Below are 13,119 nucleotides of genomic sequence, written 5' to 3'. Positions count from 1 at the left end.
CTGTTGGACTCACAAGGATGCGAAATTCGCAGCCATGTGAGTCAACCACAATAAGACCGATTGTGTTGATCCTGCAGTGCAGCAGATGCCAATATATCATGGAGAGATATATAGGTGCATCAGCCAGTATGTACCTGCAACAACTGACCATAAGGGCACGACAGTTCTGGCAGGTCCCAGTTTGATGAAGGGTGTGTGGCCAATGGGAGTTGTGAACAAACATCCTCTTTTAAAAAAAGAAAAATGACTTACTGTATTGCCAGGTGTGATCACACCCACGCAGGGAGAGAGGACAAGCTGCCACTGCAGCTTTCTCTCTCCCCAGCTTAGTACACTGATTGCTGATTAGCGTGGGTTGGGGAGAAATGCTGTGGCAGTGGAAGTTAGTTCACACTACTATGCTCCATGCAACAGAAACGGGTAGTGGGACCCTACAACAGTTCCAGACAAGCTAAAGAGTAACCCACTCCCCAAAACCCCAGCTATCGCAATATATTAACTGTTATTGTAAAATACAATAACATCACAACCAGAACAGATGAATTCCCACCCAGCAAAATGTCTGTCACATATATTGTGTGGCCACTATGTAAATGTGTATGATTTCTAGAGATGAGTGTGTCCAGATTTCTGAGATCCAGATGCCACCGAACGGCAGGGAGCCAAGCTGCAATCTGTGTTTTCAGCCAGGCTTGAATCGCAGAAAGAAGCAAAATGTCATCATCCCGGCATCGGATTCTAGTGAGATCCAAACTCTATATAATCTCCGCTACCTGCCGCCATCTTCACTCCAGCATTAGAGAGTGTTGAGGGAGGTTGTGGGTGTCTGTGTCTCTCTGGGAAGCTACTATAGGCTGGCAAGATGGTTGCAGCGGTGGTGTCCTGTGGTGTTCTGGGCAATCCAGTGCAGTCTAGTCCTGTAGTACTTTGCTGGTGTCCTGTGCTGGTGTATAAATCCATGCAGTGGTGCTTTGTTGTCTAGTGCTGCCTTTAAGTCCAGTAGTACTGCTGATAAGACCAATGGTACTGCTGTTAAGTCCAGTAGTATTGCCATTAAGTCCAGTACTGTCATTAAGTCTAGCGGTACTGCCATAAATTCCCATACTGCTGTTATGTGCAGTGGTACTGTCTATAAGTCTAGTACTGCCGTTAATTACAGTGGTACAGCTGACAGCCATATAAGCCCAGTGACAGTCCAGGGGTACTACCGTTAAATCCAGTGGTACTGCCAATAGGTCCAATGGTACAGCCGTATAGGTACAGTGACAGCCCAGTGTACACTCTCAAAAAAGTAAAAGGGTTATTTTAAATCCGTATAATTTTTTCAGTCTTTGCCGAGTGTGTCTGTGGTTTAGGTCGAGTACACTCTCCTGTGCCATCCGTATGTAATAAATTTGAAATAACCCCAAAATAAAAATCGATATTTTAATCTGCATATTTTTTCAGGCTTTGCCATGTGTGTGTGTGTGTGTGTGTGTGTGTGTGTGTGTGTGTGTGTGTGTGTGTGTGTGTGTGTGTGTGGTTTAGGGGCACACTTTCCTGTGCCACATACTATTATAACTCCAGAAAGATAATAGAGAACAAAAAATTGGAGGATAAAATAGTGAAAAACAAGCACCACTTCCTCCTAGTGCTGAAGCTGCTGCCACTAGTCATGACATAGAACATGAAATGCTATTAACGTCGCCTGCCAAGGCCTATTCTTAATGTCCTCGTAGAGGGTATGTAAAATCCATAATGCCAAAGTTCAGTAAGTGAAGAAAAAAAAATGTAAATCATTTGAGGAGAAACGTAAGTTTGCCAATATGCAATTTATGACATGGAGTGGCAAGGAACGGCTAAGGACCTGGCCTATGTTAATGATTAGTGGTTCAGCTTCACATGATGACAGAAGCCCTCCTCTTCCCCCCACTACAAATTTTAAGAGAGTTAAGCTGTCATCAAAAACACAGCAAACAACTGTGCCTTCTAAAGACATGGTATAACAAATCCTCCAAGGAGAGTCCAAGGGTGTTGGTGGTTGTGATGCCTGACCTTCCCATCACTGTAAAGGAAGAGTTGGCTCCTTCCACCATTTGGAGCACGCCCTCTGCATATGCTGGAAGGATCACCTACAGTACAGTTCCTGATTTTGATATTGAAGCTGTCACTGTTGTACACCATCATGAGGAATTTGATGTAGCTTTCACTGAGGAGGAAGTTGACGAGGAGGATGCTGCTGATGGTGATGTTGTTTGCTTAAATGAGGCACTGGGTGAGACAGTTGTAGCCTGTGGGATGCAAAAGGATGACGCCATGCCTGGGCAGAACAACTGTCTCACCATACTGTACAGTATGTAGCTTTTGTAATGCTGCAATAAGCAGGGGTAAGGACATTGGCCACCTAGGGACATCCTTGCTTTTTAATCACCTGAAGTTCGTTCATAAGTCACCATGTTTTCATTGGCAAATTTGTTTAAAAAAAAATCATCTAACTGTGTTATCATTAACCCTGTCCCTAATCTGTGCCTATCTGCAGTCTAACCCAAGGGTGGATCAGTGGGGAACCCCAGGGGAAGGTTTACTGGCCAGGCCAACCCTAGGCACAATATCATTAAGGGCCTGCTAATAAAACTGATAAAATCTAACATTTGATTGGCTGTTTACAGCACATTTTTGCTTTCCTTAATCAATTACAGTAGTATCAGGTTTACTACATCATTCACTGTAGTAAGCCTGTTACAGAAGTCTACCCATACTTCCCTAGTGTAAAAAATACATAGAAGGTGTAATTTTCTCAGCACCTGCCTAAAAACCAGCTATATCACACGTCTATTGCACAACTACAATAGCTGTAGTTAAATACTGTCAAAAACTGTTCTTAAAAAGCATTTGTAATGAAAAAGAAAAGAAAATAGTGTCTGTTTCTGAGGCTGAAATTGAAAGCAATTTAAAATACATGCTAAAGAAGAATAACTTCCTAAAATGAGACTCACTGAAGCTATGTAAATATAATGAGAATGTAAGTAGCAAGATTCGTGCATCTGAAAAGGTTACATCTCACTGTTAGAAACACATTAATAAACCAAACGTATTGCTTATAATCGCTATCATAAAAAGATCACTTACTAGTGATCAGGATTCGCTTACCTTCTCATTACAACCTCTTATCAACTGGCACAATCCAAATACTATTCGTATTGGATTTGGAGGGTTAATAAGGCTGCAAGAGCAAATATAAAAATAATTCTATGAACCAGAATTTCCAGTTACTGAATGTAAAATGAAACAGGATGTTTCTCCTATATTCAGAGTAACATTGGCTGTCAGCCGAAAATGCAATTCAATCACTATTAAATCCATTCAAACACTATTTATATGCAGGATAAAAGAAGAGCAATGGTAGATATGACTTTTTACAGCTCTATACCGAGGGATCCTATGTGTCCCACTTTTCCAAGACAATCCTGATATTTCTTTGTGAAATTCTACACCTTGCCATGCTATTTTCATACAATTTATAGTATTGAAGCTACAGTATAATGGGTAGATGAACAGCAAGAGTGTGAAAAAAGTCCATTTAACTTGTACTCTAACATGCCTAACCTTGGCAAACATTACTCCATCATTTCATAATAATAACATACAAATAAATAACACATGGGGCAATATATCAAACACCAATCAGCCTCTAGCATAAAATTTAGCAAGTACATTTTATAAAATACAATTGATTTCTTTGGAACTGAATACTGCGCTGTGGGGCAGCCTAACCTGCACGGTAAGTGTGTCACCAAACACACTTCACATGTACCAAAAAACAAACAAAATACCGACAGTTCTTTCAGGCGCTCCTTCTTTGTGTCCCTCCTTCACATGTATTTCAAAGGGTTATTCATGAAACATGCAAGGAAAAAGACAGGAATATAGTGTAAAACCATAAAATATAGTATTGAATGAATCCCAGGGTGTATTTAAATGGGAACCGTACCCTTTTCAATTGTCCACTAAACAAGTAGACAATTTGCGCATGTGGTTAGTCAATAGGCACCAGGTCTTCAAATGTGGTCCTCCTTATTTCTCCATATTTCTCCCGTGAGTAGAGAATATACAAGAAGATATCTCCATATGGTGAAATACCGTTTTATTGAAGACACACGAAATTTAAAATATAAACATTCAACATGAAAATGGGATAAGTATTTTGGACTCTCACCAGAATGAGATGTCTACTTAAACAAAAGCAGACTCAAACAGCATATGATGGTGTTGCTTCAGGCGTCCCTGGATACTGCTTGATCTCCCGGTCCTGGTGGTCTGTCCAAAGCACATCAATCCCCTCCGCCAACGCGTTTCAGACTGATTCTGTCCTTTATCAAGGCTTGGAGACATGTTGTCTTGCTAGGGTATTTATACCCAAACATACCATTTAAAGAAATTGGCCTAATTCCAGACATAGACTACTAACCACTAATGCATCCTATACGTTCACATGGAGACAGTTAAAAAGTCCAATCCGGTTTTCGTAATCACCGGCATCATGCTTATGTGGAGATCAGCTGTGATAACACCGGACTCCGTTCCGGAACTTCCGTGCGTTCCACCGTCAGCGGAAGCCGGAAGTTACTATGTTCCGCTTACTCGTGGTCACGCGGTGCGTCATATACGTGCATGCTCCCGATCTCGCGATGGCTTGTGATTCCTGTGCGCGCTGTGCGTGTCAGCATGATCGGAAGTCTCGACAATGACTGCGTTCCACCTCCATCTCGCGATGACTTAAAACTTCGGGATTATAATAGTGCTGTGCGTGTCATCACAAAGAGAAGTCCCGGAAGTAAATGCGTTCCACCGCCATTTTTCTTATTGTCATTGTAGCGTTTGCACATCATGTGTATTAATGTGGAAGGGAAACGGAACATGAATTAATGTTTTAAAATTTTATAAAAAACACATCATATAATGATTAGGAATAAGGAAATAAATAAGACTAACATTATATGATCATCAAGTAGCAAAGAATAATTGCATATAAAAGACATGGTAAAATACAAAAAAGGGAGACAGTGAACACTATACAAAATTCAAACACCAGCAGAATTAAAAGACTCTTATAAAAACCACTTAAGCTCGAAGTCTTTATTAAGACCCTTTGGCATGAGTGTTTTATATTGATATATCATGCTCATTTCACACTTCGCTAATTTAGTGGCAATGTCTCCGCCCCTTTCTCCGACAGTGATCTTTTTAAGGGCTGCGAAGTTTTTGATACTTTTGGGGTCACAATTATGGTTTTCTTTAAAGTGCAAAGAAAGTGCATGAATTTCCAGGCCTTGGAAATTCATGCACTTTCTTTGCACTTTAAAGAAAACCATAGACTTCGAGCTTAAGTGGTTTTTATAAGAGTCTTTTAATTCTGCTGGTGTTTGAATTTTGTATAGTGTTCACTGTCTCCCTTTTTTGTATTTTACCATGTCTTTTATATGCAATTATTCTTTGCTACTTGATGATCATATAATGTTAGTCTTATTTATTTCCTTATTCCTAATCATTATATGATGTGTTTTTTATAAAATTTTAAAACATTAATTCATGTTCCGTTTCCCTTCCACATTAATACACATGATGTGCAAACGCTACAATGACAATAAGAAAAATGGCGGTGGAACGCATTTACTTCCGGGACTTCTCTTTGTGATGACACGCACAGCACTATTATAATCCCGAAGTTTTAAGTCATCGCGAGATGGAGGTGGAACGCAGTCATTGTCGAGACTTCCGATCATGCTGACACGCACAGCGCGCACAGGAATCACAAGCCATCGCGAGATCGGGAGCATGCACGTATATGACGCACCGCGTGACCACGAGTAAGCGGAACATAGTAACTTCCGGCTTCCGCTGACGGTGGAACGCACGGAAGTTCCAGAACGGAGTCCGGTGTTATCACAGCTGATCTCCACATAAGCATGATGCCGGTGATTACGAAAACCGGATTGGACTTTTTAACTGTCTCCATGTGAACGTATAGGATGCATTAGTGGTTAGTAGTCTATGTCTGGAATTAGGCCAATTTCTTTAAATGGTATGTTTGGGTATAAATACCCTAGCAAGACAACATGTCTCCAAGCCTTGATAAAGGACAGAATCAGTCTGAAACGCGTTGGCGGAGGGGATTGATGTGCTTTGGACAGACCACCAGGACCGGGAGATCAAGCAGTATCCAGGGACGCCTGAAGCAACACCATCATATGCTGTTTGAGTCTGCTTTTGTTTAAGTAGACATCTCATTCTGGTGAGAGTCCAAAATACTTATCCCATTTTCATGTTGAATGTTTATATTTTAAATTTCGTGTGTCTTCAATAAAACGGTATTTCACCATATGGAGATATCTTCTTGTATATTCTCTACTCACGGGAGAAATATGGAGAAATAAGGAGGACCACATTTGAAGACCTGGTGCCTATTGACTAACCACATGCGCAAATTGTCTACTTGTTTAGTGGACAATTGAAAAGGGTACGGTTCCCATTTAAATACACCCTGGGATTCATTCATTACTATATTTTATGGTTTTACACTATATTCCTGTCTTTTTCCTTGCATGTTTCATGAATAACCCTTTGAAATACATGTGAAGGAGGGACACAAAGAAGGAGCGCCTGAAAGAACTGTCGGTATTTTGTTTGTTTTTTGGTACATTTTATAAAATAATAACTAATAATAACAGTTCCGCTCTCACGGCCATTACATACCATTAGGTTCCTAAGGTAACAGGACCCTGGTCTCTGGAGCTTAGCGGTTGCTAGAATTGCTGTGTCTTGAGAAAGGCCATTTGTGGCTGAAACGTCGACCCAACATTAGTTACTATTGTTTAAAAAGGTGAACCCTTTGGAAATGGTGATGTAATAAAATTATTTGGTAGTTGTTTAGTTTCACGGTGGCAGATGCGATATCGCATGCAATGCATGCGATTGCATGCAATGCCATCCGATTTTGTACCTGTTCATAACCCCACTATCCACTACACATTGAGTTCATTTTATAAAGTGTGGCGAGCGCAGCGAGCCACTAAGCCTGAAGGGTGGTCTCATCCAGTTTTCATAAGGGGTAAAAACGTTATGAATTTACCCCTACGCTCAACCCTCTATAGTGAAATGTGGCTAGTACTGCATAAATATGAACTATAAAATCACTTTATGTGGTGTAATAAGTAGAACAAAATGTGTGTGGTACAGGGGTCCGACAGCCGGGATCCCGACAGTCATTAGCCCAACGTCAGCATGGTGAGTGCAACTAAGCCCCTTGCGGGCTCGCTGCGCTTGCCACGCTGCGGGCACGGTGGCTCGATACACAAGCCACCTATTCTATTCTCCCTCTATGGGGGTCGTGAACCCCCACGAGGGAAAATAGAAGGTGGCTGTCGGGAACCCGGCTGTCAGTGTTTTTACAGTTGGGATCCCAACGTCGGGTATATGTCTGTCGGGACCCCGTCCCGCAACCGAACAAAATAACGTATCAAGATGACTGATGGTTTTATTCTGCTTTCATCACTGTAAAGCACATACCTTATGTTAGAAGTGCTAGACAGAGATGTGAAACCACATCCTATAGGATGTTGTAATACTAACTCCATTTACATTTGTTAAACTGTAAAACTGGTTCAACATAATGAAAACAATCATGGGTTCACTTATGTTTATTCCCTTTTGGTAATCTATAGTCAATGCTTTGTTTAGGATATTCTATATACTGTAAGCATAAACAAGTTGTATCATGGAAGCCTTGCCTGGATGAACATTCGACCTAAAGGGGTGCCAGAGCGAATGACCAGTCTAGCTTCTACAGCATGCATAGAAGACAGGGCTCCTGGTAATATTTGTATGCTGATGTACAGTAATTGCTGCATTGAACCTAACTACCTGATTGATCATCATGTCTTTTGCTTATTATCATCCAATGTTATGGCTTTTTATTTCTAAAAAATGATTTCAATGCATATACTGTCTTGTCGGCTTTCTTTACCTTCAGGTATCCAGGTATTCAGGTACTGTATTTATTTACATTCTGTGTATCTGGAATCAATTATATTGTATTCAAATACATTTTACATGGCCAACAGCACCTGTACTCAATCAAGACAATCTAAAACAATTATTATTACTGAACTGATAATATAATATATTTCAGTGTTCAATTTCTTTTTAGGGGCCCTTTTTATCAAGGTTTTTTCTTAAAATTCTATAGAAACTGCATTTGTTGCATCATTTGATGCTGTTTCTATGTACTAATAGCATAATGCAGGAAAATTCACAAAACCTCCTGCTAATGGCTCACTCGTGCTGCAGATCACAGTCCCCATTAATATGAGTGAGGACTACAATCTGAGCTTTATATACAAAATGCAGAAAAGGGAAGATTGTTTAAGAATGGTTACTTTAGCTTAAGCCATCTTCAGATGTGTAAACTCCATCATACTTATGGAGTCTTATTCACAGGAGAGGGGTTTTCTGATCCCTCTCCCTCCTTATGGAAATGGACACTGTGCTCATGAATGACTCTACCAAAAATATAAAAAAAGACACCACCAAAATGTGGCAAATAGTGCGGATATTTTAATTCAAAATAAAAATATTTATCAAAATAGATCATTAATAATCACAACTATGTTGTAATTATTACACAGGCCCTTCAATGAGCTACTTGTAAAATAGGGAACAAGTTCAGAAAAGTGATTGCTTACACAGTAAAATCAGTATTAAAATTTAACTTTTTTGACAGGAACTCACAGAAGTAAATCAACAGCCCTTTTATTAGACATCTATTCTTCTAAGGAATAGAGCCAAGCATATGCTTGAAGCAATGCAGAATCATCTGGGCCTCCTTCTCACTAGCCAGCACTGTAGACTCTGTGTACTAGAGTCAGAAGGGGACCCCAGTGCTGTTCCAGAGTCTACTGCACATAAGCAGGTCTCTGGAAAAGATGCACAATGTCCATTTTCCCAAGGACTTTCTAACTGTGCATGCGCAAAACACCAGGAAAATGGCCACTGTGCAATTTTCCTGGTGTTTTTTACTCCAGAGAGTAATAATTAAAAATGATGGGTGCACCCATTATAAATACGCATGTGATACTGTAACTGGGAATGGACAAAGGACAGCCTAACTGGCACTTAAACCACAGGGATAGACAATATATTTAGACACACAAGCATTATTATTATTATTATTATTATTATTATTATTATTTTTTTTTTTTTAAGTGTTTAATATTTCTTTATCAACTTTTGAAAATCATGTATTTTAAAAAAAAAAAATGTTCTTAACTTTTGGAAACTATTTTTTTTTACCTTCAAGAGTATCAACAAGGTGTTTCTTTGAGATACACAGGCTATTCAAATTATGTAATTCTCTAAATAATATTAAAGACTGGTCTGTGGCTAAAGTAATTAGCATGCTAATCAAGCATGCTAATCATATTCACTTCTGTCCCATATTTTACGTCAGGAAACTAGAAGTGATGGTACAGAGGCTGGAGCTGTTGAAGTGGAAACAGAGAGCCGCTCCTTATGCAATTAGTATACTGAATGTGCTTTAAATCTCTCTCTATGCAAACTATAGTAAGTGGAGAAAGGATTTTTGTTATGTTTTTTTTTTTTTTTTTGCACGTGTCAAATCCTTTTGTAATGAATACAGTCAGTTTTCCATCTCTTGCTATATATTTATACTATATATATATATATATATATATATATATATATATATATATATATATACATATACATATATATATATATATATGTAAGAATTTATATAATTAGTCTTCAAGAGGAAGAGATCTAATTAAAAGAAGAGTGTAGAAACTAACATGGATTAATTGGTAACCTGCAGAGATAATTAGACCAGTGGGAGTACGATTACACCTATCATAAACTCCTTTTTTTCTTGTTTTTTTCTCTTTCATCACAACTTGAGGTTAAGTACTTAATGCTTTAATTGGTTGTAGAACTGCAAAAAAAGAAGGGACTTATACATAAAAAAATGAATATTTGGTTAGACAATCTTATGTAGCATGCAGGGGTTTTATAAAGGCTGTTCTTTGAATCAAGACACAGTTACAGATAACACGACTGTTAAAATAATCCCAATTAATCTTGACATTTTTTATCCTCTGAGTAATAAAGTGTAAAATTACAAACAACGGCAGTGCTGTAAAATGAAATCTCTAGCAAGCAGTGCAATCTCTCGCTTTAATCTGGAAAGCAAGTTTTTGAGGATTGTGAGCAGACAGTGGACATTCCATGGGGACACAAAAAGTCCCTGATACGGTACGAATCACAAAGATGTTCCACACATCTGATTATCTGCTTAGCCTCCTTCTGCCTAACCTGATACACATCCCTATTAGATGTGTGAAAGTTCAAGCAAAGGAGAAAATAGATCAGTCAGTATACAAGACTGACAAAGCCATTATTGTACTTGAGAGGAGGAGAGGGACAAAACAGGACGAGTTTAAGGAGACAAATGTATAGGAAAATACTTTTTTTTGTTCAGCTTCATCATTATAGTTGGAACACACTTGGTTAGAATGAAGAGAAATAACAGGCAAACCTGTACAACTGGAGAAAACACCTTTTTTTTTGAAGGTGAGGAAAGTATGCAGAAGATAACCGATAATAAGGAAATAGCGGAGTAACTACCTGATAGTTAATGTTTCTATTTTTAGAGCACACATATAACTACTTGGAGGAAATACATTGAGGTAAAGTGAGAGTTATACTGAATAGAGCTGCCAGATATTTATAACACTATAATTTAGCTGCTTAATTTATATACTACAACATGGGTTTTATTGCCTTATAAAACTTTACAGTACTTATATGTTAGTTGGGCGCCCACTAAGCTATTTGCTTAATTTTCCACAATGAGAGAGGGTAAGAGCACCATTGGATATTCAGTTTATTAATGAACATAAATGATTTGATAATAACCAGAATATTATACCAGCTGTGTGATCAAATTGAGCTCAAGTACTTATATTGGTGTTTTATATATATATATATATAGGAGAACGATGGTGCGGCACTCAGGTCTTACAGCAAATAAACGACAGTACAGTGTCTGACACTGTACTGTCGTTTATTTGCTGTAAGACCTGAGTGCCGCACCATCGTTCTCCTGTATCCTGTTTGACCTTGGTAAAGCTGTTAAGGCACCTGTGCAAGCTATCTAATTAAGCTGGGAGTGCCGGTCCTCCACCCAAGCTGTATATATATATATATATATATATATATATATATATATATACACAGCACAATAGCTCACCAAAGCAGGGGCGTCAGAACTTGGTCTACTCGTGTTTCTATGAAAATTGCCGTGAGTGCCGCACCTTCATCTCCTACATTGCCATTTGCTGTGCTGGCACCGGCTTTGAGCCCTCATCGTTTGGAGTGCCGGACCCTTGTTGCGTATATATATATATATATATATATATATTTTTTTTTTTTTCTATGTACAATTAATTGTTTTTAATAAAAAATACCATTGTGTGAACTAATCAGTGCGCTCTCAGAATTATTCTGAATGATTATATTTAAATAATATATGTGAAATTAGAGATGTCAAACATATCTTCCTCATTATCTGACTAGCTCTCGAAGGCTGGGTACACACCTGACCAATATCAGAACAATTGGCTGTATTGGAATGTCAATTTATGTACATCATTTAGTGTGTATATATAAAAGTGCACTCCAAGGGGTCATATGCAACATCCTCTTGTTGGCCACGCTGCACAGTCAATCAGACAATATCATATGCAATTTGGTGTACAGTACATCATGTTGTATATAAGGACAACTGGACAGAATGCCATTTCAATTTGGTCAGTATTCTTAAATGACACTTGTTCTAGTGTGAACAGGAGTACAATCAAATGATGCAATATAACATGTGGTCATATGCAATTATGGACAGTGAGTATGCTCAATATCATATGTTCATGTCTTCACCACCCCCTCGAGTGTGGTGACCCAGCCAAGTGTGGTGACAAAGCACAGCAGAGAAGCCCTTCTGAAATGGAGCTCACCCCTGGAGCAGACCACCCGTATGGGCCTGACGGAGTGGGAGGTGGGCAGATTGGCAGCCCTCACAGTCCACACTGCCCTTGCTGCCCTGTGCAGAAAGGATGCAGCAAAGTTGTTGCAAGCAGGGAAGTCTGGCATGGTCGAATGGTGCAGTAACCGCAATAGGGGCTGCCAGGCCGGAGTCGCTGTCAGGTGGAAACGCAGAGGCCATAGATCTGCTCTCCCAGCAATCATGCTATCAAACACGAGATCTCTCGCGAACAAGATGGATGAGCTGTCTCTGCTAATACAAGATGCAAGGTCGGCCACTGCAAGATCCTCCATCCTATGCTTCACAGAAACCTGGCTGGAAGACCATATTGCTGAATCCTCAGTGACTCTGTCAGACTTCGGCCTCTTCAGGGCCGACCGCGACAAAGAGCTCTCGGGCAAATCCAAAGGAGGGGGCATCTGTCTATACATTAACGACAGGTGGTGCACAGACATAAAGTCCCTGGGCAAGTCATGCAGCCCCCAACTAGAGACTCTTACCATCAAATGCAAACCTTTCTACTCCCCTCGGGAAATTGCCTCTATTATCCTAGTAGGAGTATACATCCCCCCACAACCAAGTCCAACAGAAGCCCAACTTCAGCTGGACACTCTGATAACGGACACCAAACTTAGACACCCAGACTCGCTGCTCATTGTGCTTGGTGACTTCAACTGTGCCAACCTGAGCCTGGAGCTCCCAAAATACACCCAGCAGGTCACATGCCACACAAGAGAGGGGCGAACGCTAGACCACTGCTACACCACCATAAAGTCTGCATACCGATCCATACCCCATGCAGCACTGGGTCTCTCCGACCACTGCATAGTCCACAATCTTCCGACATATATCCAGAAGCTAAAGTCTGCTAAGCCTGTTATCAAGTCTGTCAAAAACTGGTCAATTGAGGCAAAAACAAAGCTTCAGGCCTGCTTCGACTGCACTGACTGGATGGTGTTCGAAGCCTCTGCCTCTGACATAGATGAACTAGCGGATGCAGTCACATCCTACATCAGCTTCTGCGA

At 39.9% G+C, this 13,119-nt stretch overlaps 1 protein-coding gene across 4 annotated transcripts in view; it reads right to left on the bottom strand.

The window, feature by feature from the left end:
* The window catches only part of PCDH9 (protocadherin 9), a 1,856,774-nt gene that overhangs the window by 713,007 nt on the left and 1,130,648 nt on the right, over positions 1–13,119 (bottom strand). The gene's annotated exons all lie outside the window — the stretch shown is intronic.

This window comes from Crinia signifera, chromosome 2 (assembly GCF_055691185.1).
Source record: "Crinia signifera chromosome 2, ASM5569118v1, whole genome shotgun sequence".
Lineage (NCBI taxonomy): Eukaryota > Metazoa > Chordata > Amphibia > Anura > Myobatrachidae > Crinia > Crinia signifera.
The sequence above is the reverse complement of the archived record's forward strand: the minus strand, read 5'-3'. Positions and strand labels throughout refer to the sequence as shown.